General features: G+C 50.0%; 3 long non-coding RNA genes across 5 annotated transcripts; 1 reads left to right on the top strand and 2 right to left on the bottom strand.

Annotated features, from left to right (window-relative positions):
• Positions 1-8: 8 nt before the first annotated feature.
• LOC119151297 lies at positions 9-19048 on the bottom strand. Its single transcript, XR_005105369.1, has 2 exons — positions 18843-19048; positions 9-839 (listed from the first exon to the last, which is right to left on the bottom strand). It is a non-coding gene; the product is annotated as an uncharacterized LOC119151297 (long non-coding RNA).
• LOC119151301 lies at positions 2379-14661 on the top strand. 3 transcript variants are annotated; one of them, XR_005105384.1, is made up of 4 exons: positions 2379-6735; positions 6866-7046; positions 9192-10034; positions 10843-14661. It is a non-coding gene; the product is annotated as an uncharacterized LOC119151301 (long non-coding RNA). The 3 variants fall into 3 exon arrangements; XR_005105383.1 differs by having other exon boundaries at positions 2379-7046; positions 9192-10308; XR_005105381.1 differs by having other exon boundaries at positions 2379-7046.
• A 759-nt stretch (positions 19049-19807) lies between the features above and the next one.
• On the bottom strand, positions 19808-27661 carry LOC119151307. Its single transcript, XR_005105385.1, has 3 exons — positions 27646-27661; positions 21404-21408; positions 19808-20823 (listed from the first exon to the last, which is right to left on the bottom strand). It is a non-coding gene; the product is annotated as an uncharacterized LOC119151307 (long non-coding RNA).
• Positions 27662-27751: the final 90 nt, after the last annotated feature.

Genomic DNA, 27751 nt, shown 5'->3' on the forward strand with positions numbered 1-27751 from the left:
ACAACAAATGAGGTCACAGATCATTTTGTATTTATATAGAGTTCCCATGTACATTTGATTCATTTTATTTCTGGCATGTATGCAGTTGACTGAGCTAAAGTTCTCCAGAAACAGAAGCTGTTACACTACAGGCTAAACATTACTTGAACTAACACAAACTGTCTTTAACAGACAGATGTACTTCAGACTTCAGCTCAGCACCAGTGGAGTTATGCTGTTGCAAAACAAGATGATAAATAAGCGATTCAGGCTCAAGTAGTTCGACAGTGCAGGAGGTCATAGGAGAATTGAATGGACGGTTATGATGATGATAAGATTATTCTTATTGTTGCATTTTCTAATTTAAGGTTAGTGAAAAACAGATTTTGACGTTCAGGTTTGGAGCATGTTGTGGATGTTAGTAATGTTCTGTCCTTGGTGTTCTTACCTGTGTTTTGCCTTTCTGTCTTGCCAGCTTTGCTTTTATTGTGTGGCTCCCTAAAGAACCCAGCTACAGTTGTGCTTTTTCCCCTGTACTTCTGCCACAACAGAAGGTGCCTCAGGAGACAGGAGGAATGACAGCTCTTGATGGAAGACAGAGATGAGGAGCAGTTAGCCTGGGCTGGGTAGATGGAAGCACTTTTCCCCAGCTACCACATCAGAGTGGAGGTGCTGGTGAGCACCTCGGAGAGACATGTAGGCAGAAGCAGCAGCATCAGAGTGAAAAAGAAAATTCCCAGATATACGATAGTTTTATCCATTTTTTAGTCCAAGGAGTGAATTTTCACCATGTCCTCACAGCTGCCCCTTCAGGCTTTGAGAAAGGTGAGTTTGGCCACCCCAACGCCTGAATGTATCATCTGTTAAAAGAAAGGGAAAAAAGTAAACTCAGTGCCTCAAATATTTGACTTTGTATATAAAGGGGCGTGGGATGGATGTTAAAGAGTGTAAGCCTGTAAGATTTTGCTTTGAATGAGAGGAAACTGCTGTCCTGACATTTAGAGAATCTGTGATTTCCAGGCAGGATGTAACAGGTCTCGCTTGCAATGAAAAGCATCTTGAGATCCCTTTCTCCCCCCACTACTCAGTAAGCTGTCTCTGAACAGACAGCTTCCCCCTGCTGTGGTCCCCAAGGACCTTGCGGTGTAGTGGCGAGAACTTTTGTCTTTATTTGACAAAGTGGAAGCTGAAATCCTGAGAGATTGAAGCCCCTTGGTGATTTGTGAAGTCCCTCTAGAGAGCTGTGTATGCTTTTTAGGTTTAGACACCTTTGACAGTTTTACAATTTGGCTTCCTCAAGGCTACGTAGAAAGTGAGGGAAAGAAGAGACAACGAAAGGCAGCCTTCTCAACTGTAGCGTAGCACACTGCCCAGAATTCATCCTCCCTTCTCATTTTTTGCAAGGCAGCTCAAGGGCAAGACTGGCTCTTGAGATCCTTGTGCTTGAACATTCTAGCACAGTTATTTTGTTTCCTGGCAAGGGCTGAGCATTTCTAATTCATTTTACTTCTTGATCTAGGACTAAACAAACAGGGGTAGATCAAGTGATATGGACAGGCACACACACCTGAATATGCGTGTTACAGAATGCTGTTCCCCAGTTTGTTTCTCACCACTAAAGTGGCTGCACATCCACACCCAGATAAATGGTTCCTATGGACTTGGTGCTCTTCAGGTGTGTAACTGTTGAGGGGAAAGGCCAAGGAAAATGGATTTGCACCATATGTTTAACATATTTTGCATGCGGTGCAGTTTTAGGGAGAGGGGAGGCAGTGCTAAAGTCATAGAATGCACCATCAGTAAACCCAGGTAATTCCTCCCAAAGGTGGAAAGCAAGGAGGAGGTTGTACAGAGAGCATATGTGGTGATGTGAAATTAAACACATCATAATCGTGCACAGCCACAACTGGTCTTCCTCAAACCTTTATGTCCCTTCTGGCTTGGGAACCTGTGTTACTTCCAGGTGAGAGGGCCTGGTGTTACTCTGAGACTCACCACAAATTCACTCAGTAAGTGGGACCAGGAGGGAATGATCGAACAGTCAGAAGCATCTTTTCCCCTCAGGAGTCAGCGTCTCTGCTCTTGTCACCCTCTTGTAATCAGAGGCAAGAGGCGAGGACCTGGTTCTTCTGTACATTGTGTGCAAGATGATACTACACAGGGAGTTAACAGGTTCAAAGCAAATCAGTTTGCACACCAGCCACAGAGAAGGTGAGTAATTATTTTCTCTCAAATCCATGATCCATTGTTTGCCACATAAATATTACCTGGTGATTTATTTTGGGGACAGCAACAAGACAGCAGCAAGAAAGGGTGGTCAGGCATTGGAACAGGCTGCCCAGGGAGGCGGTGGAATCACCATCCCTGGAGGTATTTAAAAAACATGTAGATACGGTGCTTAGGGACATGGTTTAGTGATGGACTTGGCAGTCCTGGGTTAATGGTTGGACACTGATGATCTCAAAAGTTTTTTCCAACCTAAATGATTCTATGATTCTAATATTTACACAAGTGTTGAGGTGCATCTTTTGGCAGAACTCCCAAATGTGAGCTTGATGTCTACTGAAAATCCAAGCCCACTTCCAGCTTAGCAGGTGGCATCCCCCACGTGTCCTAATGACACCAGGCCCAGGAATGGACCAGTGGATTAAAAGGTGAACCCTACGGTACGGTCAGCCTGTGCACATCACTACTTCTGATGGTCCTAAAAGTCAAGACAGGAGCCCACACAGCCTCGCACCAGAGACACAGGCTGTTGTCATTACCAAGTAACAGCAGTAAAAAAGCTCTGTGTTTTCTGCAATCGTCTGTCTTTTCAGGCAGGGCCACTAGCATTATCTCAGCTTTTGTCTTCCATTTTTTAAGTCCATATGATTTGCACAGTGTCCGACTTTCTCCTGCCCACTGGCATTAGAGGAAGCTTGCAGATTTGGGCCCAGCCTGCCCAAATAATAGCTCAATGGTTTTCAGGTTCCTTCAGCTTAAAAACTACCAGGATGCTGCCATTTGTATTTTATTTATAGAGGCAGAGAAAACAAACAAACAAAAAAACCCCCAACCATATTCTCACTGTATCCTATCTGAATGTTTTTAAAGCTATCCTTAAAAAGGCCCTTAATGTTACTAGAGCTCAGAGGCCAGAATTTGGCCTGTCCCAGGTTTCACAGGCTGATGGCAGCCGGTGACTCGCTGGTTTCCCTGTGTGGTACTTGGTTTCCCATTTGCCTGCTGCAACAAAGGAAAGAAAAAATTTTGAAAAGGAAAAGAGCATAGTTCTTAAACCACAAGAACTGCCCTAGGGGCAGGTCTAATACCTACAATTACTTGAAATTCAGTCAATCAGAGAGAGTTTAAAGTAATTTCTGACTGTATAGTTTCAGTATAATGTCATTAGAGGGACCCTCCAATTAAAGTTTTTTAAATTACTCATTTGCAAGATGTTCCTTTAGCAATGCTATGATTAGAAGTGCTTTCAAAAGCAACCCAAAAGGCTTGCGTTCAGGGCTTTACTCTTTCCAATCTCTTTTATTTATTCTGGCTTGTATCTTTCCTCCAGACCTGGAGCCTCAGAAGCTGCAGATCAGCACACCTCTACAGGAAGCACTGAAGGTAAGTAGATCTGTATCAGCTGGAGGTCTGGTCACTGTTTTGCTCACTGGCAGTAGAGAAGAATGGTTGTATACAGAAACAGATGCACAGACTCGGCTGTAGTTTAAGAGTACACTTGCCAGATTTGTCAGTGTTTGCCTGTAACTCGGGTACCATCTGACCTTCTCGCTATCTTTCTTCTTGGAATCACAAGGAATAGAAAACCACTCACTGTTGTGGTACTCACAAAGGCTCCGTCTTTAGGATTTTTATTGAAGCAGAGCTCACTGTGAGGCCTGGCCTAAGACAAGGGCTGCCATCCCAGAAACATCCCCCAACAATGACACAGCTGTCACAGAAATCACAGGCTGAACATCCTTTGACTCAAATACATAGAAAAAAAAAATCAGAGTGGTTAAGTCAATGAGGGAGAACAGTGCTGGAACATAACTAGACATACCGTGAATGATACGCATCTTTACTTCACTTGTAATGGTTTTGGAGCCTGGGATTTCTTTCAGCTTTGTCACGGGCATGAAAGGTTACTTTTTTGAGTGACTCTGAATGTTTATGTTTCAAGATAATTTAGCAAGATTAATGGAAAACAAATTTGCCTGACTAGACAAGCACGTGAATCAAAATCAAAGGCCAAAAACATCAGTCCAAACAACAAACCGCTAATAATCCAGCCTAGTTATGAAGTCTGGTGCTTCTGGGTGAAGCTCTCATCCTATCCCCTCAGAGGACTGAGCCATGGAAAGAGATACTTGCATTTAACAGTTGTTAAGATCCTTCTTTTGATTAATCATGACTTAGTTTTTTCTTGTTGGATGTCCATTGCAAGACTGCAGCTGTCATATGCGACATCACCTCTTTCCTTGGACTAAAATGGGGACAAGCTGTGTCCATACTAGTAATGCTTTTCAAAAAAATGTGTAAATGCTGGACCATGACTGGCCTGCCTACTTTAGTGATGCTGTTTCTTCTATGATGTGAAAAAGCTATGTTTTCAATCACGTCAGAATTTATTTCCCCTTAAACTGTTTGGGTTACGCCCATGTCTGTCCCACTGGAGAGAGACAGGTCAGGATCATTTCTCTCCCACACCACGCAAGAAGCTGTGAGATTGGGAACACTGGAAGGGACGCATCCGCTGACTGTGGCAGCACAAATATTACCAACTTGTGAATCCTCATGAGGGAAGCAGGTGCACTCATGTTCATAAGCACAAGGTCTAACAGGAGATTCACCATCCCTCATCAAGAGAAGTAAGTTTTTATCTGCAATAGGATTCACTAGTTGTTAACTTGCTTTACCCATGATTTTCTTTTTACCTTAACCCTTCAGCCATGGTTGTTCACCTGTTAATTTTTTTTTTTTTTTTACAAGAATAAGGGGTTCTGTCTTTCCTTTTCACGTACATGGTAATGAAAACAGTTGAATCAAACATATGCAACATAAAGCTAAAAATACCCTTTCTACTGCAAGGGATCACTGAACCTTCTGTGCTACTGAGGGAACACTATACCCATGCTATAACATATCTCTTGGTAGGTGCTTAGATATTTTGGCTGATGTTGAGGGTCATATAAACCGCTTTCTGGATGCAAAGCATGCAGTGTTGAGACTCGGTTTGCCACGGTGATGGCCAGGCATCAGGGTCAGTTGCATCCTCCTGGCTGCGACACCCTGGCTTCCTCACAAGGGGCTTTTTCAGTGCAGACAATGGTACAAGGGAGCAGCCAAGCAGCAGAAAGGATCAGTCCGAGGCAGAAAGGATCAGTCCGAGCCTGTGTGAAGAATGCGGCCCCAACAGGCAGCACCAGGGGACACTGACACAGTAGGAAATGTCAGGTGAGCGCTCTGAGGCAGGCAGGCCATGCTCCAGGGCTATCTGGCAGGGTCAGGCACGCAGGAGCATCTCAAACACATGTGAGCTGAGGAACCTGTGTCTGGCTGTGGCTGAGGAGAAGTATGTGCCTTGCTTGTGCCTTCTGGTGCTGGTGCCAGTCCTGGCTGTTGCAGGGTGGTTTGGGGCTGGCACCGCTCCCAGGAAGCGGCCCTGGCTGCAGTGAGGTCGAGGTGATGGCCATGGCTGTGCCTCACGTCTCTGTTGCGCCTGGCTGTTGCTCGGGAGGGAAATGACTTCGCCTGTGGCTTCTGTCTGCGTTGCATGTCCTGCTGCAGGGTGGTTTGGGGCTGCGCCAGCAGCACCCCTGGGCAGGGGTCCTGGCGGTGGTGGGGGCAGGTGCCCCATGGTCCTGGGACTGGTTGCTGTGGGAGGAGGCTGAGGGAAGCTCTGGTGCCAGAGCTGTCCCAGGGCAGCTGCCCCCAGTGCCATCAGCCACCACCCAGCCCCTCCCTGGCGAGCGCTGGTGTGGCTCTCAGCCACGGCTGGGCCAGGGACAGCCCCGTCCTGCACCCCTGCGGGGCTTCTGGTTGTTCTGGGCCCCTCCTGAAGTCCTCCTGGCTTGGTTCAGCTCTGTCTGATGTACAGCTCTTGGCTTTGCCAGGCCCAGCCCTGGGTGGGAATCAACCACCCCAGCCCCAGCGTGGCTCTGTGTCATTCTGTGCCCAAAATGCCCCTCGCTGAGCAGGGGGGTCTAGCACAGCGCTCGCTCTTGGCTGCTTTTCTGGGGAGAAACGTGTTTTCTCAGGCTGAGCCCCAGGCTCTCCTGTTGTCACCTCTCCCTGCCCTCCCCAGTGAGGGCAGCCTCTGCCGAAAGCCAGGCGTGGGCAGGAGGGAAGAGCTGTCCTTGCCCATGACGGGCATCTCCAGTGGGTGTTGTGGGGCCGTGCAGGGCACTCCAGGAGCTCTGACCAGCCAGTTTCTCTCCCCTTTCACAGATACAGAGGAGACACCGCTGCCTCGTGCTGATACTGTAGGAATTTTATCAGTGTGTTTAACTGTAAAAATTGCAACTAATGTATCCGTTACAGGCATACAGGCCGACCTTTACAATGCCACATTATGTAGCAGAAGGCTGCATTGTATAGTTTAGCTACTATGTAGGTAAGAAGTGGTCCAAAACCAAGACATGAGCCAAGAGTGTTGAAACAGGGCCAGGAGAAAGTCATCAAAAGGGAAAAAAGAGAAAAATGAAGAAAGGATGATGATGTCCCAAACAACCACCAAAGGAGCCTGACCCATTGGGCCACAGATGCATAGTAAGAGTGTAAATATGATAAGTAGTTCTTGGAATGTAATGAATATGCTAAGTTTCTCAGAAATTTCATTAATATGTATAGAACAGCCAGACAAAATAAAGCATGACTGCTTTCTAACGCTCCAAACCAGGTATTGGGGAGTTCTGTCTCAGATTTTTAGGTATCAAATCGGCAATAAGGATGGGGGCCCTGCTTCTCCTGCTTCTGAGCTCGGACTGAGTACGGGATCACAGGATGCCCAGCCGGCACTGAGGATTTCTCAGGGACAACGCCATCCTGGCTCTGCCAGTCTCATGAGTGGAACCTCACTGGTAAGATAAAGGCATTATTTTGATTTTGAATTTTGATTTGAAGTCCTACGCATAAGTTGAGACGTGTTCCTGGTGTTGTAAGATGTCCCACAGAGTGTGTTAGGTGCACCTCTGAATTTGGCAGGGTCTGTACCTGTGTTCACATGGGTGACACGGGCACCTGAATTAAGACTCTTTGTTTGTTTGAGTCTGTGCCTGCGTTCTGTTATTATTACTTGGCTGTTACATTATTATTTGTGACATTTGTATTTGTGAATTTCGGTTGGATATAATATACTAAGAGTGGGATGCAACATGTCTAAGCTGGAGAATGATATAATAAGGAAATCCCCTTTGGGGTGTATTTTACAGCACTGGAGAAATATTATAGGTCCACTGAGAGGTAGCACCAGGTGAGTGGACTTGATTAAATACTGTAATCAGCGGTGGCCACTTTATAAGTTAGAGAACAGCTATAGGTGGAACTTCAGATTACGTTCCTTTGTTATAATTGATGTTTTTTTTAAGAAGGGAAGTAAAATGGCACGAGGCTATATACTCTGGTATGGTTTTTACCTTACATAATCATCCCAAGAGGCAGAAAGTATGGAATTAATTTGGCACCGGGTGATCCTTTAGTGCTGTCATTAGAGAATTATGAGTTAATTTGTCAGGAGACCTCCAAGGAGATGTTGTTTGTCTTGTAATATAGGACAGAGGTGTTTGAAATTGGAAACTGGGGAAGAAAAAGGAAGGGGGGGGATGTTCAGCATTATAATGTCTGCCTTCCCAAGTAACCATTATGCATAATGGAGCCCAGCTTTCCCAGAGATGGCTGAGCACCTGCCTGCCATGGGAAGTGGTGAATGAATTCCTTGTTTTGCTGTGCTTGCATGTGTGGCTTTTGCTTTACCTATTAAACTGTCTTTATCCAAACCCACAAGTTTTCTCACTTTTTCTCTTCTGATCCTCTCCCCCATCCCACTGTGGGGGGAGCAAGCAAACGGCTTCACAGTGCTTAGTCGCTGGCCAGGATTAAATTATGACAGTCCTTTTTGGAACCCAGTGTGGGGCATGAAGTGTTTGAGATAAGGACAGATTTGTTTGGAATGTGCTAGTTTGAATTTATAGCTGTTATTGCTGTTCAATTGTGTGGTTTCTGTGCTTGCCATGGGGCTTGCCTGCTGTAGAGTCTAGCGCTATTTGTGGCTGCTTTTTGCTTTCGCTGCTTGCTGTACTGCTTATCACCTCACAGTGCTGTGCCCAGGAACATTTTGATAACAGCAGTGGTGATGCACCTGGGCTGGCAAACAGCCAGGACATAGCTGCTGTGTCCATGCTGCTGTACTGGACAGACTTGAACCCCAGTGTGACAGAAACCACCTGAGCCACTGGAGCTTCTTACAAGAAACAGTGCAAGTGTATCAGTGACCTGACTGGAGCTGACTTTGGTACCCAATAACCCCATAGAACACACCACCTCTCTGCTTCTGAGCGACCCCTGTAACAGACAGAGCCCAAAGTCATGAACTAAACGGCATCTGTGGATAGACATTTTTCTAGGGGAATGATATCTGTGTATAACATCAAAAGATGGGAAAGAGGTGGTGGTCGTTAATGAGGTTGTCTTAGAAATTGTGACATGATGTAAATGGTATAGAATGTCTGTCCCGGTTTCAACTAAGAGTTGATTTTAGCTGGTGCAGTGCTGAGTTTTGGATTTAGTGTGAGAACAAGATTAACAATATAAAGTCAAGGACTTTTCAGTTTCTTGGGCCCTGCCAGCGAAATGACTGGAGGGGCATGAGAATTTTGGAGGGGACATGGTCAAGACAGCTGACCCAAACTAGCCAAAGGGCTATTCCATACCATGTGATGTCATGCCGAGTATAAGCTGGAGGAAGATCAGACAGAAATTAAGTTTTTGGTAGATACCGGGGCAACACATTCAGTAAACAATGGTATTTGAATTGTTGGTGCAACAGGGAAAGCCAAAGCAGCATCGTTCTTTACACCAATATAATCTAAAATAGGAAAACTCATCGGTTTTTGTATTTGCCAGGAGCCCCCAAACCTTTACAAGCAACAATCAAATTTAAGGGTGAAGATGTTAAAATGATGACTCCTGAAGGTAACTATGTTCATGTGCTGGTACTATTTTTACAGGAGGATAGAAAAGAGAATGGGGAAATCCCGATGGAAGTGGAGGACACAGTGATTCCCTCTGGTCTGGGCTGGAGAGATACGAGGCCAAGCCGGGCTAGCTGGATACAGTGTCAAGAAACACAACCCAGACTGGAAAGCAGACCATGAAGTACCTGGGGTTTGATATTTCCCAAAGACAACAAGCTCCCAGTGTTGGGCAAAAAGAAACAATTTGCCAACTCCCAGAACAACGGACTGTTCATAAACTGAGAATGTTTCTGGGAATCCTGGGATGATGCCAATTACAGATGACTGACTATGGACTATTAGTAAACCATTTATACGGACTCTTAAATAGATCGATGGGATCACATCTGGAGTGGAATGCAGCAGGAAGGACAGCCTTCAAAGAAGCTACACAGTCCCTCATGAATGCTCTAGTCCTTGGTCTTCCAGACTTAGAAAAACCTTTTGAACTGTTTGTTTATGAGAAAGAAGCCATTGCACTGGGAGTACTGACATAGAAATTAGGCTCCTTCAAAAAACCTGTGGCGTATTTTTCTAAACAACTAGACAACACGAGCAAAGGATGGCCCAGATGTTTGAGGGCCGTGGCTGCCACCATTCTGATTATCCAGGAAACTCAAAAATTTACTTTGGGACAAAGAATCACAGTTTATGTACAACATGACAGAAAGGGGAAACTGGAAAACAGATCTAGCAGCATGGATTGCAGCAGAAGAGAATAATCTGCCCTTGTTAGCCCTGGTTCCCTTACAGTCTCCACAATTACCTGAAACCCCAGTGTATGACAGAAGATCAAAAAGTGATTGATACCCAAAGGGGCACAATAAAAGAAAACAGGTGGGCCATTACTGAAGATAATAGAATTGTTCTTCCGCAACAAATAATGACTGAATTAGCCCAGAGAAAACACACTCACTTGGGAACTGAAAATTTAGTTAAACGTCTACAAAGATCAGTTTTGAGTAAAAATATGTAGAAAATTGTAAGGTCAATCACCAAACAATGTAAAATATGCCAAAGAAACAACCCAAAGACAGAGAATGGGATTCGATTTGAAGTTACCAGACAAGGACACTCTCCTGGGGACTGCTGGCAAATCAATTTTACTGAGGTACCCTGAAAGGAAAATCATAGATATTTACTGGCTTTAGTGGATACCTTTTCTGGGTGACCAGAAGCCTTTCCCTGTCGCACCAATAAAGCTAGTAAAGTAGTTAAGGTATTATTTAAATAAATTATTCCTTGATTTGGAGTTCCACAAAGCTTATCATCAGATACAGGACCACACTTTTTTGCAAAAACTGTAGAGCAAGTAAGCAAATGTTATAAGAATTACTTGAAAATGTCATATCCCATACCACAATCAAGTGGAAGGGTAGAAAGAATGAATCATACACTAAAATTGCAACTTCGAAAAATTTGTCAAGAAACAGATTTAAATTGGGTTTAGGCCTTACCAATAGCTCTATTAAAAATTAAGAGTACAACTAGGTAGGAAATTAAAATAAACCCCTTTGAATGTATGGAAAATACTGTCAGGTCCCAGATGTACCAACAAATGCAGTAATGGAAGGGGAATTCTCTTTGAAAAATTGTCTGATAACTTTAGGAAAAATAATTTTTTAATTTCAGAAATCTGTTACAGGTACCTGAGACAGGACTGGATTCTCCAATACTCCCCTTCCTGTCAGGAAACTGGGACTGCTTAAAAAGCTGGATGCTGGAACGATTGGAAAAAAACACCGAAAGGACCATATCAGGTATTGCTGACCATGAACACAGCAGTAAAATTAGATGGAAAAGGGCCTTGGATCCATTACTCCAGAGTAAAAAAGGCCCCTACACCCTGAATTGTAGAATAACAATCACCAATGAAGTTAAAATTTAGTAGACCAAATGTATAATCAGATATTATTAACTATAGAACTTGTAACTCAAGTGATCTTGATGTAGGGTGGGATGAAAATTTGTACCTAATGTTGGTCCAAAATGTTACTGATGCCTTAAACAGAAGCGATTGCTGGATTTGTACTCAACTGCCAACTTCAGGGAGGGGGCAAGGCCTACCTTTAATGGGAGTGCCCATACCAACCCCAATGAAATTAACAATCCAGAGTATGGCAAAGGACACCCTAAGAATCCTTGGTGGCAGAGTACCTTTCAAAAGAGAGCAGGGAAACACAGGTTACAATGTTGCTACAGTCAAAACTTGACCCTTTGTTTATACGGTCCAGGCAACAATTCTGTAAGCGCTAGTGACTTAAAATCTGGAGATGATGGGTGTAATAATCATGTAGCTAACAGAAACTATGAAGCCTTTATAGGCTGCTTCCCTCAGTGTAATAGAACCAAGTCATTTTGGAGACCTACATTAAGCCACAGGGACAGAAAAAATTAACTTGGTCTCCCGGTCCTGGCAGGAAGTGGTTGGTACTGGCCATGTGGAGAAACTGCTTATAAAGCATTACCCCCAACTGGCAAGGAGCATGTGCCCGTGGAGCCTTAGTTCCCAATCTCACAATAACAGCTCAATAATTGGATTAGAATCTTTTTCAAATGAACCAGAAGATGACTAAATGCTATTGCAGACAGACCCACAGCCTTCCATAGCTTTGCTAGATAGTTAGGAGTAAGTGACCTAGAGAAGACAATCGTGAATATATCAGCAGTAATACAAAATACTGAGAACAGGACCATGGATGCAATACAGGCACTGCAAGATGAAGTGTCTAGTTTATCAAAGGTAGCTCTGCAGAATCAAATGACTCTTGGTTTATTATTAGCCTCACGGGGAGGTGTTTGTACAGTTATTAATACAAGTTGTTGTACGTATGTGGATTAAAGTGGCAGAATTTCTACCGATTTACAGACAGACTGGGAAAAAACTAAAATTTTACATGAACAGGCAACGATGAGACTAATTGGGGATTCAAAGAAATTTGGCACAAACTCACCTCACAGCTACCTAATTTGCCCTGGTTAAAAAATTTGTTTATCGTAATTATAGCCGTATTGGGAATTTGCCTTCTCTCGTGTTATGATTCAGTGCTGTTAATTTTATGACAGAATTGTGTTGAAGATGCCAGTATAAATGATTAGTTTAAAACAGAATAAGTGTTACAAGGAGGATGTTTTGTTTTACACAAATCATCAAAAGAAAAGGGGGGATTGATACCGGAGGAATTTTATCAGTGTGCTTAACTGTAAATGTTGCAATTAATGTATTCATGACATGGCTGAGCTGTACAACAGCATATTATGTACTTTAGCTACTAGCAGAATGATGCATTCTGTAGTTCGCTATGTAGATAAGAACTAGTCCAAAACCAAGACACGAGCCAAGAGTGCTGATGCAGGGCCAGACAGAAAGTCATCAAAAGGGGAAGAAGAAGAGGAAGATGAAGAAGAGGATGAAGAAAGGATGAAGATGTCCCAAATAACCACCAAAGGACCTCTGACCCATTAGGCCACATGTGTAGTAAGAGTCTAGATATGATAAGTATAGTTCTTGGAACTGTAATGAGTATGCCAATAGCGTCTCAGATATGCCATTAATCTGTATAGATCGGCCATATAAAGATAAAGAGCAAAGCCTGTATGCACATTGGGTGGAACTTATCCCCTGCGCATCCAGCACCAAAAATAAAGCATGCCTGCTTTCTAACACTGTCTCCGATTTTTCGGTATCAATGCCACCGCCTTACCTGTGCGCTGCAGCCTGTGCCCCCTCACAGCATGGCTGCCTGGGAGAGCTGGGGGGAAGAGGCCAGGCCAGGCTCCTCGCTTGCAGAAGGACAACTCACCTCCCTGCTGCTCCTGGCTGTGAAGAGCTCCTACCTGCACCCACCTCAAAGTATGGATCTGGTTGATGGACACCCTGACTCCAGGTAATTTCAGCTCCAGGCAGGAGACATTCCTGCTTATAGGCACTCCTTCCTGTTACAGCTGCTGGTTACCTCAGCTCTGGCTATTAGAGGCTGCGGAGAGCAGATACTCCTCTGCTCTAACATGCTGAGAGTGCAGTTGCGGCTGATGGATGCCACAGCTTGTTGCAGCCCCAGCTAGTGGGCACTGCCGCTGTACGGCAGCTCTAGCACAACTGGACACTCCAGATAAGAGATGCTCCTGCTTGTTACACTCTTGTTGACGGACAGTCCAGCATATTATTACTCACAAAGCCCAAACTAATTTCAATTCCTGCTTCTTGCAGTTTTGGTTCCGGCTTCTACATGGTTTGTAATGAGGATGCTGCCGCTGCTCATTTCAGGTTCAGGTAATTTCAATTTCAGCTACTGGCCACTTCAGTTTCCTGTAGCTCTGGCTTCTTTCAGTTTAAGGTAATTTCAGGTCCAGGTTGTTGAAGCTCCAGCTTTTGCATGGCAGTTCTGCCGCCTTACAGCTCCAGCTGATGGCTGCTCGGGCTTGTTTCAGCTTCAGCTCCAGTTCATTCCAGCACTGGCTACTGGACCCTCAGGGTAAGAGATGCTCCTGCTTCATCCAGTTCTGGCTGATGGATGCTCTAGCTTGTTTCAGTTTCAGGTAATTCCAGCTCTATATTGCAGCTTGTTCCAGCTCACATTATTTGAAGCTCCAACTTACTTCAGCTCCCGCTTCTTACAGCTGTTTTCTTGAAGCTCCAGCTCTACGTTCCAGCTTGGCTACTGCACAGTTGGCATAAGAGATGCTTCTGCTTCTTAACTGCTGCTGCTCATCACAGCTCTGGCCGATGGACACTCGGGCTTGTATCAGTTTCAGATAATTTCAGCTCCAGCTCTATACAGCAGCTTCAGCTATAAGATCCTCCAGTTTGCTCCAGCTCCAAATGATGGACACCAGCTCAAATAACGTGAAGCTCCAAGTCATTTCAGGGCCTGCATCTTATCACTCTAGCTGATGGCTGCTCAGCTTGTTTTAGTTTCAGCTCCAGCTCATTCCAGCTCCACTTTGTTGAAGCTCCGCCTCCAGCCACTGGACACTTGGAATAAGAGATGCTCCTGCTTCTTACAGTTCCTGCTGATGGATGCTCCAGCACGTTACTGCTCAAGTTATTTGAAGCCCTAGGTTATTTCAACTCCTGCTTCTTGAAACTCCAGCTCTACACAGCAACTCTGGCTACTGGATGCTCCAGGAAGAGGTGCTTCTGCATCTTACAGCTCCAGCTGATGGGTGCTTCAGCTCAAGCTCATAGACACTCTTACCGTTGGATATTCTGGCGTGTTAATTGCTGCTCCTTCTTGTTACAAGCTAATTGCAGCAATCTGGGCTTTTGGCAAGGTTGTAAATCACTGTCATGACTTAAAATATTAATGGTCATAATTGTATGTTGTCTAAATATTGACTAATTATTTAATAACTATTCCAGTCATTGTACAAACCTTGAATAAAGAGTTAGAAAAAAGCATGTTTCCTCCCAGACACTAGCTCAGATGTTGAGCGGTGCCTTGTGCGCACCGGCCTCCTTAACTTCAGGGACCAATGCAACCATACTCCCACCCCCTCCATGTACCCTGCCCACCTGTCCCCCAGTGCCCTCCCACACTCTTGTCTCCCACCCACCCGCCTGCCCAAAGTTCCCCCCAGGCTTCCATTCTAGGGGCTGAAAACAGCACACAGCCTCCATTTCCACGTCCCAAAAATGCAGCACTTCTAGGTTTTTTTTCCTGAGTCCCAGAAAAGCAAAACTTGGTCTGCATTTTCAAGTTATGAAAACGCATGATGTAGTCTAAGCTTCAGAAATGTAATGCTTGCTAACTGGTTTTGAGCCCCCAAAACACAGCACTTGGTCTGTTTTCAAGCAGTGAAAATGCAGGACTCGGCCTTCAGAGCTTCAGAAACACAGGGCTGTGCTTTTGAGCCCCCAAACCAGCCCCCAGAGCTTGTTTTAAGGCTCCCAACACACAGCGCTTAATCTCTGTTTTCAAACAATGACAATGCAAGACTTGGTCTACATTTTTAGCCCAAAACCACAGCACTTCAGGGTTTTTTTCTGAGCTCCAAATCCACAGCATTTTACTGGGTACCCATGAAGAACATGTCGTGCTCACCCTTGCCTCACAGTTCCATGCAATGACCTTTCCTTCTCTTGCAACAGCTGCTGCACAGGATGCAGAGCTCTGTGCCTCTGCCTGAAGGACAGCAGGACTCTGACCCCCACAGCACTACAAGCCACCAGCCCACCCCCGTACCCATCAGCTTTTCTCACCGAAGCGATGCACAGCAGTGTTCTGGACCGCACTGGAACTGGCTGGGCTCTGAGGCAGGCAGCCTGGGCAAACGGAGCTGCAGCTGCAAGGCAGCGGCCACAGAGGCTGCACCCCTGCTTACAGGACTGCAAATGCCCAGGACCGTAGGGCACTGGCTGGGCCCCGCGTTACGGGGCAGCACTTATCCCAAAGGCTCCTTCTCTCCACTTGGGGCACCCTGACCTGGACCCCCACGAACACGGCAATCACCCCACAAGAGCTGCCGGTAGAGCACCAAGGCTCCCAGACCCACAGCCTGCCTACAGGTAGACACACAAGGGGCCAAAGAGCTCATCCTTCCCCTCCAGCGACAGGAACACCCCCCAGCAGCCAGCCAGAACCCCAGCCCCGATGACAGGGAGGGCTCACCCAGTCCCACACATCTTGGCCCCATGCCTGTGAACACTGAGGCCAAAGATACCCACCTGATCACATGGGGTCCCTCCAAGCACCCCCTGCCAAGCAAGCAACACACCCCCCAAGGATGGGGCAGGTGGCCACACAGATGGAGACCCAGGCCCTGACTACAGGCAGGTCACTGCTCCCACACTCCTGTTGGGTGCCTTCACTCTGTCCAGGGAAAGAAGGGACAAGCCCAGACTCACCCTCCACTTGCCCCTGAGGCTGCAGAGCCCTTCTTCCTCTCCTGGGAAACTCAAACTAAGCTGCAGCAACTTGATCGGAGGCCGAAAGGACGAGCTCGCTCGCTCACACTAACATGGACAAGGGCAAAGGCAGGGACAATGATGACTTTCCAGAGAACAAAGAGAGCTAGCTCAGTGCAGCGCCCACCCGGGGACGCAGCCCCCACCCAGGGACGCAGTCCTAGCTGTGAGCAGGGAAGGAGCCTCAGACTTGCCCCAGGCTGCCCCGAGGCCAGAGCACTCGGCACTCAACGTGCCAAAGGACTTCACAGGTGGCCAAAGGGCAAATGCCATGACACATGCCCATGACATCCCCATAAGTGACACATGGGACATCCCCAAACCACCCTAGCGACAGGAGTGATGCTGAGCACGCCCCTCAGTGACAGGCAGAGCATCCATAGCTTCCCCAAATGACACAGAGGGTATCCACAACCCCCCTCAGTGACAAACGGCTCACCCAAAAACCTCCTCAGTGACACCCAGGATACCCAAAACGCCCTGGGTAAAGCATGAAGCACACATGGGGCCCCAAGCTCCCCAGGGCTCCCCCACCCACAGCTGCCAGGCATGTACCACAGCTTCTTGCCTGATGCCCATCCTGTCCCCCTGCTGCCTACCTAGCCTCAGCACCCAACAGTGCTGGGCACCTTTGCCGCACCAGGAAGTCTACAGCTCCCCGGAACCCAGTTTAAGGCCAGAGGCCCCCTCATTTCCTTTAATTGTCTTCTTTTTTAAATCGAAACAAGTGTTCTGTGTTCTGATATGATTTCCCCGGGGTTTCAACCACATGCATCCACTCAAGGCGATTTTTACATAAAAACACCCCATTTAATTTTTCTTACATTCACCTTGCCAGTTCACAGGCCAAGCATTCTAGCACCATCGTTCCTCTGCAGCAGCGCCCTATCCTGCATAGGAACAAGCAAGGAGCTATGAGAAAGTGAAGGAAATAAGGCTCTTCCCTGCGTGTTTTTAAGCATTTAGTTCACAGATCTTGCATACCTTTCCAGCTGGACAGGGGCTGCCATCAGTAGAAGGAAAGCGCACATTTTCCCTTAATCCAGGTCAGATTACGTGCCTGCAGGTCACCCCGAGGTCTTACCTGCTCCCCCGCCGTGGGCTGCCACAGGTGGAGAAAGCTGCAGGAGCCCAGCCCCAGCAGCCCCTGGCCAGCACAGGCACCGGGCTAAACCATCTCTCCCTCCAAAACATTCGCAGGAGCCTCTGACACCCCAAGGCCGGCTGCTGACTGTGCCCTTTGGCTCACTCAGGTGAGTGACCACAGGAGGGAAAACTTCCTCCAAGCCTTCAGTCAGAGTAAAATTTCAATACCAAGGTGGCATTTGAGTATGCATGTGCGTCACCATCATCCCTCTCAGCGCAGCAGGTGGGAAACGGGTTGCACAGAGACTCTGAAGACCCAACTGACTGCAGCAGCCCGAGGGCAGAGCAAAATGGGCTCTAAGTCTGACAGGCAAAGTGGGGACCTATCCAGAAAGTCTGCTCCAGGGGACCCCAGGCTTGGGCTGTCAATAGCCAGGAGCCTTCACCACAGCCCCAGCAAGGCTCAGCAGGAACCCACAGCTCCATCATGAAGTACCTTCCCTGGAGAGCCTCAGCATTAAGAGCAAAATGGCCAACTCTCAGTGGGACTGGAAGCTCACATGCAGGCCCCGAGAGGGTGTCTTGCTACCAAGTTGCAGGTACCACACCACCCTAAAACACAGAGCCCATAAGTTCACTCTGCTGACCCAGACGTGCCTAAGAATTTATTTATTTTTGAAGGAGGAAGCTGTGTCCCAGCAAGTTTATGCCAGGCTGTGCTCCTGCAGCCGACACCGCCAGCACACACACGCGCGCACACACCCCTGTGCACATGCCCAACAGGACTACAACCCAGCTGTGCTTTGGCCTGTACATCTTGATGGCCAGGCAACCCAGTAGCCCGTGGCTCCAGCACCAAGCAATGCTAAACCGTAACCCCCTACAGCCCTGCTCCCACAAAGCACCAGAAACTTCACTGATGGCAACAGTCTGGAGGAGGGGACACCTTGATAGCAGTTGATGTGCAGGTACCAGCACTGCCGTGCCACACCACACCTGGCTGAGATGCCATCTCACTCTGTTTTCTAGGCCTGTGAGCAGGGAGCCCTGCACCTGCCAAGGAGGACATCTGCTTTGCAGGGGGCTCTGGGTCCCCCAGCACCATTGCCCAGACGATTCAGACAGCTGGCCATGGGCTTGCCAATACAAAGCCAAAGCAGCCACCCCAAGGCTTGCAGGGCAGGATGGCTCATCACTCTGCTCTGGAGTTACGGGGCAGAACAGCCCCCTGCAGCCCTCCCCAGGCAGCACTACAGCCCCACCGAGGCCTCCCAAGCTAGGAAGGGGCAAGGGGACCCTGGCAAGGAGCTACCAAAATGCACATCAACCACTGCTGCCCTACTGCCTTTTGGAAGCACCCGCTTTCCTCAGGCACCAGGCCTGCTCTTCTACTGAGGGCACTGCAGCACCCTGACTCAGCGCCGCCTGGAGCCCCACGTCCCCTGCCTGAAGCGCCCCCACCCCTCTGGGCACAGCTCCCGCGGGCACAGCAGTGCTTCCAGGAGCTCCCAGCCCCGTTCTCTGACACCCACCCCACCCCCGCTTTGTAGCCATTACCTTACAGCCACCAGAACTTCACGACCATCCCACCCTACCCAGGTAATTATTGAATTGTCCAGCCCACAAAGCCCCAGAACCACCGCAGGACTCACCACGCCTGAGAGTGCCGAGGTCCGCACCACACGCGCCTGCGTCTCCTTGCAGCAGCCCCGACGGCACCGAGGGTCCCTCATACGCAGCACCCGGGTTCCCCCCCACACACAGACACAGACACACACACACGCGCCGCCCGGGCTCCCCCTCACAGACACACGCGTGCCCTCACACTCTCTCACACACACGCACGCCGCCCGGGCCGCCTCACACACCGCCCATGCCCCCCCCACTCACTCACGTACTCACACACACACTGTAACTAAGGGTAATTTGCTGATCAAATGAGGTTTTAACAAAAAGAATGATCTTGCTGCAACAGACTTGAGAACGTTCTGTCTGGCGAGAAAAGACTTAACCATGAGATTGCAAGACGTACTTTCTCCAAGGCAAATGTTAAACCATAATCTCATGTTACTATGACAACTTTTGCCTTTGTTTAGACCTTAGTGTAAAAATAGTTTAGTTTTTTAATATGCAGCTTCTTGCTACGGGACTGAGCATAACTGTTTGCTTAAAACCGGCCTTGAAGCTGAGCATAAAAGCGCTGTGTCACTTGTCGGAATTTGCGAGCCTGCATGGAGCTGCGCCTCCCCGGCCGCCCAGCGCCGGTTTTGCTTTCCTGCCTTAAATGAATACTTAGAATTTATTTCGGACTCTAGTTATTTCAATTCAACTGTAACACGCGCCCTCACACACACCCACGCGCCGCCCGGGCCCCCCCACACTCACACCCCGCGCCGCCCCCCCCCCCCCCTGCACCCAGCCCACCCCCCGGCTGCTGGGAAGCTACCTACAGGCGCGCCCGCCGCCCCCGTGCGTGGGGCAGGAGCCGCCCCGGCAGCGCCCGAGCGGCCCCGGCAGCGCCCGAGCGGCCCCGGCGGGAACGGGCGGCCCCGGCCCCGCGTGTGCGCAGCGCCGGCAGCGGGGGGCTCCGCCCCGCCCTGGTCATTGAAGCGCCGCCCGCAGCGCTCTGGCTGTGCGGGGGTCGCGTTCCAGTTCTCCCTCCCCAGCAGCTCCGCTCCGCTCGGTTTTGTCTGCCCTGGCCGGGGGGAGCCGTTCCCGGCCGCGCCCAGCCCGCAGGGCACCAGCGCCGGGGCTGCTATCCCACCGCCGCCACAAAAGTCCTCTCCGTTGCCCTGCCCTGCCCTGGGGGCACGGGTATGGGCGGGGATCTCCCCAAGCCTAGAGGGCCGCATGCTGCCCGAGGGTGCGTGATGTTGGAGCTGGGGATACACGTCCGGAGGGTGCGGGCTGAGGGGGCACAAGAGACGGGGGACAGGAGGCCGGGCCGCATCTCCTGGGTGTCCCCTGGCATGGGACACGCATGGTGATATAGTGAGAAAACCTAAAACTGCTGCAGACAAGCTGCACAGATAACAGAAACATTAACACCTGAGAAAGAGTGAGAGAGGTGCGAGCTTAGCACTGCGCTTCGAGAAGGGACGGTTAGTACCGATGTAGATGAGCTCAACAATACACATAACCAGCCTTCTGACCAGGACGTGCTAACTGCTAAAAGAAAACAAACTTAGGGTAAAATAATGGTGGTAGTAGTAGATCGGTGACTTCCTCCTACTCAAAAGATCCTACCCCGAAGAGGGTGGATCCCCGCTCGGGGATCATGCTGATACAGATTAAAACCAGCCCAGCGGGCATGTATCAGCTTGACATGTTCAGAGTGGGCAATAAGGAAGCAATCGTTAGCTGGCAGATGTTTTAAGATAGCAGAAACTAAACAACAAAGACTGCTAATGTATGCAAAGATAAACAGGAGCTTCAGGCAACTGCCCAAGAAGGTGAAAAGTACATCTTGAAAAGGCGCCAGAGGGAGGAGATCCTGAATTTTCGGAAACCTTACGTATATCCATGGTTTTGTATAATAAATACCCGGGTGCTAGTTGAAACGGTGTGCAAGTTAGGAGGAGCGATCCCCCTTGCACCCGGCGCCGCAATAAACATATCTGCTTTGTAACTCTCCTCCAGTTGTAAGGTTCGACTCCGCACGTCAATGGGCAGGGGGCTTCTGGGCTCCTGCTCTGCTGGCACTGGCGCTGCCGCAGCCCCCAGCACCACCCCGCTGGGCACCGCTGCAGGCGGGCAGGTGGCCGTGGCACCGCCGGGGCCGGGGGTGCTGAGGCCACCCTGGGACGCCTCGGTGGCAGCGGTGCTGGCGTACGCCTGGCTGCCGGCTGGGGACACCCCCAGCAATGGCATGGGGTGAGCGGCCCTGGCCGGGGCTGCCCAGGGGGATGCCAAAACGGTACAGAGTAACTGCTCAGAGACGAATTTTGTCTTTAAGCAGCAAAGGCATTTATTTCATGCAACGTTGGGGAGCTAGCCGATTCGCACCGGACAAACTAGCTCCAACGTTTTCAGTGAAAAGTTAGGGAATTTAGAGTTTTCGTGAGAGGTTACATCTTTACATACATATTCATTTGATTCTGACACCTAATCGTTCTATTCATAATAGGTGGGATCTAGGTGGAGTAAACCCTTCAACTTTCTTCACTCAACAGTTTCCTGACTCATGGTCTCCTTATCTCCTTCAGGTGCCCACCTTATCTTTTCTAATTATTCAGAGTACATTCCTTTCTCAACACAAGCGGAGCATCACCCAGAGCACGGTACCAAACTCATCCTGACTAAGCCTTTTAAGACCTTGCTCTGGGTCAGCCCAGTGTTGTTGCAGGGTTTCTGTGCTGGCTTATAAAGGAGGTCTTGGCTCCCTGCTGAGCTCACTGGGGCTCCCAGCTCAGCACTTGTCCAGTCCATGACTGGGCTGCCTCTGTGGCTGCTCCCACGGCCAGGCTGAGGGTCCCTCTCCCCTGCAGCCAGGGGCTTGAGTAGAGCAAGAGCTGTTGGGGTCCAGCTCAGCAGTGGCTGGAGGCTCCCTGGGCAGCAGGTCAGGGTTTGGCCTCAGGTACCAACAGCAGAGGAGGGTGGTGGGCGAGCCCTCGATCCCCTCTGGGTGCTACCCCCGCTTCCCCCCCTCAGCAGTGTACAAACATGGGTGTAGGGAGGTGGGTGTCACATGGGGAGCACCAGGGCACAGCAGTGCCTGTGGAAGCTGGCACAACCCCCCTATACCAAAACCGCTCCTGGGCAGTTTGGGGGGCTGGGAGCTGGGAAGGGAGTTCAGGGAAGGTGTAGAAGGAGCTGCTGGGATCTGACCCAGCCGCATCCCACTCACAGTGGAATTCCGACAGGTTGGGACCTCAGCCACAGTGCTGCTCCCCATTGTTTTGCGCTTTAATGCACCCCACTTAGCAGAGCGGTTTGAGCAAGATGCTCTTTCTTACCTGCCCTTCTGGGGAGAAATGCGACTTTTCTGGCTGTGGAAGGGGACAGGCATCTCCTGAGGGGTCTGTGGGGCTGGGCTGTACACCCGGGAGCTCTGACTGGTCTCTCCCCTTCACTGGACAGAAGAGACTGCTGCTTTGTGCTGCCACCTAACCCACGCTCCACAGCCTGCACCCCCTCGAAGAAAGCCTGTCCCAGGAGAGCTGGGAGGACCCCAACCTCACTTCTGCCCTGGGGAATGGGACTGGGAGGAGACAGACATGTAGCATGGATATAAGCCCCCACAAAGCTCCCTGCTGCTCCTGATTCCTTGTTGGGGACATCCCTGCTTACACCTGCCTCAATATGGATCTGGCTGATTGTCACCCTAGCTAGTAGATGCTTGTCTTTGTTTCAGCCATGATAAACTTAATTTTCTTCTCACTAGCTGGTACGATGCTGTGGTTTGGGTTTAGTATGAGAATAACACTGATAGCACACTGATGTTTTTAGTTACTGCTAAGTAGTGTTTATACTAAGTCAAGGACTTTTCAGTTTCTCAGGCCCTGCCAGCAAGAGCTGGAGGGGCACAAGAAATTGGGAGGGGGCACAGCCAGGACAGCTGGCCTGAACTGGCCAAAGGGGTATTCCAGGCCATAGAACATCATGTCCAGTATATAAATGGGGGGGCTTGGCCAGGGTGGGCTGATTGCTGCTTAGGGACTGGCTGGGCATCAGTCAGCAGGTGGTAAGCAATTGTATTGTGCATCACTTGTTTATTCCTCTCTTTCCTTCTCATCACAATTATATTTCATGTCAATTATTAAATTGTTCTTATCTCAACCCATTTTACCTTTTCCCTGACTCTCTTCCCCATCCCACTGGGGGCAGGGGAGGAATGAGCAAGCAGCTGCATGGTACTTGGCTGCCAGCTGGAGTTAAACCGTGACAACACTAGCGTTGTCCTAGTGCTTCTGCTTCTTACAGCTCTGGCTGATGGACACTTGGGCTTGTTTTGGTTTCAGGTTGTTACAGCTCACAGAAGCTTCAACTGCACAGAGCGGCTCCAGCTACAAAAACTTCCAGTCAATGGATGTTCAGGCTTGTTTCAGTTACAGGTAATTTCAGCTGCAGTTCCGAGACAACTTGACACTGCAGCAGCTCCAGCCCAAACACTCCAGCTGCGAGATGCTCTGTCTTTTTAATTGATGCTCCCTCTTGTTACCAGCAATCTGAGCTTTTGGCAAGGTCATAAATCAATCACTGTCACAATTCTACATCGTCTAAATATTAACTTTATAACTGTTCCAGTGGTGGTACAAACCTCGAATAAAGAGCTGGGAAAAGCACATCTTTCCTATCTCAGACATTGAGTTTGGCCTCATACATGCCAGCATCCCTAAATTTGGGGAACAACGCGACCAGACCCTCACCTCTAGCGCAGATCCATAAACCCTGCCCCCCTTCTTCCTGGCCCTAACACCCTCCCCACCACCCTCCTCTGTCTTGTACCTGCCTGCCAAAAGTCCCTCCCTGAGCCTCCATTTTGGGGGCTGAAAATGGCCAACTAAGCCTCCATTTCCAAGTGCCAAAAATACAGCACTTGGCTGATTTGGGTTTTTTTTCCTGTGTCCCAGAAACACATGACTTAGCCTGCATTTTCAAGCACTGAAAACACAGAATGTAGTCTTTCTCTGAGCTTCAGAAATGCAGTGTTCACCCTGTGGCTCTGAGCCCTGAAAAACAGAGGAATTCAGCTGTTTTTTGTGGACTCAGAAAAAAACAACCAAAACCAAGCCCGCAGCGTGTATCATGCATCTAAGTTTCAGCAAGTACTTAGCCTCCCTTTTCAAGTGCTGAAAAGGCAGGACTTCCCGAGTTTCAGAAACGGGGCTCTGCCGCTGCTATGGAGACCCATGACCAGCCCCTAGAGCTCCTTTTCAAGGCCCTAAAACCGCAGCATTTTTCTGTTTTCAACAACAGACTCACCAGACGCAGTCTGCATTTCTAGCTCCCAAGACACAGCACGTAGGGGTTTGGGGGTTCCCCCCTCCCCAAGGCCCAAACCCACAGGACTTGGTCCATTTTCAGGGTCTGAAAATGCAGGACTTAATCTGGTTTTAAGTCTCAGAACCGCAGGACTCCCGCTCCGGTTCCGAGCCCCGCCGTGCCCACCCCCATTGCGAAGGGTGAAACCCCCGAGGCCACCGTGCGGATCGAGCACCCAGGGCGCGATGCGGCACCGGGCAGGGGCAGCCCCCTCCCCCGCCGCCCCCGGGAGCTGGAGAGGGGCACCCTGCCCTGCGCAAGCCGCTGCCGGACAGCACGAGTAGGGGGTCTCTACTGGACCGTAAGCCAGGCTTTACTGGGGCAGCCTCCCGCGAGGAGCCGTGCCTGGGCATCCCAGGAGCAACGTTCCCGGCCGGGCATGGAAGGCACCGACCCCTCTCCAGGACATCCCTCAGGGGAGGAGACCTCCTTCAGTGACATCCCCCTCCCTCAGAACGCCCCGCTCCAGGCGACCCCCTCCAGAGAGCCCCCCCGCCCCCCAATCCTCCAGGGACTCTCGGCCGCGACCGCCGCCGGAGCCTCGGGGGCCGCCGCTGCCCGACCCGCGCCGGGAGCGGGGCCAAGCGAGGGCGGGACGGGGCTGCCCCCGCTCCCCCCGGCCCCGGGACCCCCCGGCCCCCGCCAGCAGCCCGCGCTGTCCCGGCCCCAGCAACACTCACCCGAGGCGGGACGGTGCTCCCCAGCGGCGACGGGAAGGGGGAGGCCGGAGCCCCGCCAGGCTGCGGAGCGCCCGCAGCCACAGCCGGCGCCCACAGCGGGGGCTGGGTCAGGCCGGAGCAGCCCCCCACGCCGGGGGACAGCGCTGCCCGTGGGGTGGCGGCGGCCACCGCAGAAACGCCGCTGGGAGCCGCCCCGGCCGCCGAGGAAGCCGGGGGCAGCCGCGGGGGCAGCCGCGGGGGCAGCCAGGGGCCCGTTCGGCGAACGGGTCATATTTGTAACTTAAACCGCCCGCCCACCCGACTTTACACACGGGTGATTGGATAAAAGTTTCTGGCCACGTGGGGCCCGTGCCGCTGATTGGTGGGCATGCTGCAGGCGCCTGACCGGAGTGTGCCGCTGGGGGTGCGCTGACGCCGCGGCTCCCAGGACCTGCGCTGCACCTGGCTGCGTGTTTGTGCGGCTTGCTCTCCTTCTCACCCTGCTTGTCCCCAGGACGATCTAAAGCTGCTCTGCAGCTTCACCTAACAGGCCTGGGTTGTCCAACCCAGACAATGGTAACATATGTCCTCGGTCCTTTAAAAAAAAAAAAAAATCCCTCTACGCTGTGATTCCTTCTATGGAGCAACCGGAATGAAACACGTTGTAAGATAAAAACTTTTACTAATGTATGTAAGATCTGAAGCGGGGTGGGGTGGAGAATCAAAGACCCTGTGAAAGTGTTGAAAGTATTGGGGTGAGTTTGTACAAACCCCCGTACCCCCTCCAAGGTGCGGCTGAGTCCTGCTGGACGCACGGCAGGGCGTTTGCTGTTTGCCTGCAAAGGCTGATATGTAAGAACAGAGACTTAAAGCAACAAGGAGCAGATTTACATTCAGGGTAAGAAAGAGTTAAAACAGAAGTGCTGTTGCAGAGGCAGGCTTGTGTAACCTGCAGAGCAGGAAGAGCATCTCCTGCCCCGAATCCTTCTGAGGGTGAGGAGGAGGGAGTTGCTGTTGCTGACAATTGAGCAGAAGGACCTGAAAACGTTACCCCAATTGCTGCAGCGTTTGCAGTACAACAGGACAGGTAACGGCCCCTTTAGGGCAAGCTATGGGTCTGAGAAGAATAAAGGTGCATGACTTTGGTGGAGCGATCCCCCATGCACCCAGAGCTGCCGGATAAAGATAACCTCCGCTCGCGCTGACATATTGCTGACTGATTCTTCAAATCAACACGCAGCCGCATTAGGTTAGCATGGCCGCAGCCGCAGCACTGGTAGGATGAGGGTTCGCTGGAGGGCAAGGGTACCACTGGGAAACAGCTGCACTCAAATCCACATGCGGCTGCCTCCCAAAAGGAGGCTGCTACAGGCTTCCTAGAAATCAGGAGTTGTCTGGGGCTGTAGCGACTCATACCAATCAATGCTCAATTCATTTAACCGAGTGTAAAAGCCAGGCTGACATGCCATTGACCCCACGGATCCCATCACAAGCTTCTCATTAACGCTGGCTGCAAATACATTGCTCTGCTTCCACGGGTAGTCAAGAACCATTAACATCTTTTCCAATGTAGCACTATCGATTCATCTGCCCGCCGCAGGATAAAAGCTCGTGTCGCATGGTGCGTACAACAGTCATCTGCCCGGAGGTTATTGCTTTTGGGTGTGGGTTTGTTCTAGGGCAGTTCTTGCAGATAACGCTGGTCCGTGCTGCTGGCCAGCTGGAGGCAGGGAGAGATGTGTGATGGATACTCATACCAGCTGGCAGGGAGCAGAAAGCCATTATCTGCCTAACCAGCGTGTGAGCGTGACCTCCTCTGCTGGGCAGAAATGCAGGATTAATGGCATGCATGCGTGAGTGCTTCATCAGTTCATACATGAGCACCTGATCCTTTTACACATGAACGCCCCCATGAATTATGCATGAGCATCCAATTATTTCACAGGAGTGCCCTGAAAGTTCATGCATTAGTGCCCAATTAGCTCACACATGAGTGCCCAATTAATTTATACCTAAGCATTCAATTACTTCATGCACAAGCACCCAATTTATCTATGCATGCGCACTGAGATAGCTCACGTGAGCAGCTGATTAATTCGTGCCTGAGCAGCCATTCTTGTCTGTACCCCATCAGCTCATGCACGAGTGCCCTTCTAGTACAGGTACGAGTGCTGTGGGGGACAGAAATGTCAGGGTCCAGGTCGCTGGGTGCATCATGTGATGAAAAGCCAGCTGGCAAGGGAAGCCCGCAGCCCGCTGCTGGGATAGAGCTGTGGAAGGGGGGGAGCAGTGAGATGAGGTGCCCTGTAAGGAGCCATGCAATGAGATATTTGGGGAGGCTTGGGGAAGGAGAGGCTCCTGGGGAGATGCACAGCTGGAGACATGCGCCTGGGCGGAGATGCTCCACGTGCTGGAAGGGTTTGCTTCTGTGGGGTCTTGCAGCCCCTGGAGGACCCATGCTGGAGCAGCGATGGCAGCGTGTAACCCCAACCTCCTGCTGGCTGGCATCTCCCTGCAGGAATGGCGATGTGCTGTAGGCAGCCTACAGCATTTTTGCTGTAGGAGATGGAGACTGAGGAGGAGGGGAGAAGTGTGTGGCTCGAGCTGAACCTGGAAAGGGGGAGGAAAAGTCTTTCCTGAAATGTTAAATTGCTTATGGTTTTGGTTGTTTGGGGTTTTTTTATCTCAATACCTGATTCATTAATTAGAAGTCTGTGTTAACTGGCAAATAAGTATCATGTTAAGTAAAAATTCAGCAAGTTGAGACCATTGGGCCAACAACACCTTGCTGTTCACATCGCTTGTGCTGAACCAGCACATCACACCCCTTCCACATGCTTTGTCCTCCTCAGAGCTGCAAGGACTAAATGCCTCTTTGCTGCCCTGAAGGGACCAAACTGCTGCCCCTGCCCGGGGAT

This window comes from Falco rusticolus, chromosome 1 (assembly GCF_015220075.1).
Source record: "Falco rusticolus isolate bFalRus1 chromosome 1, bFalRus1.pri, whole genome shotgun sequence".
Classification (NCBI taxonomy): domain Eukaryota; kingdom Metazoa; phylum Chordata; class Aves; order Falconiformes; family Falconidae; genus Falco; species Falco rusticolus.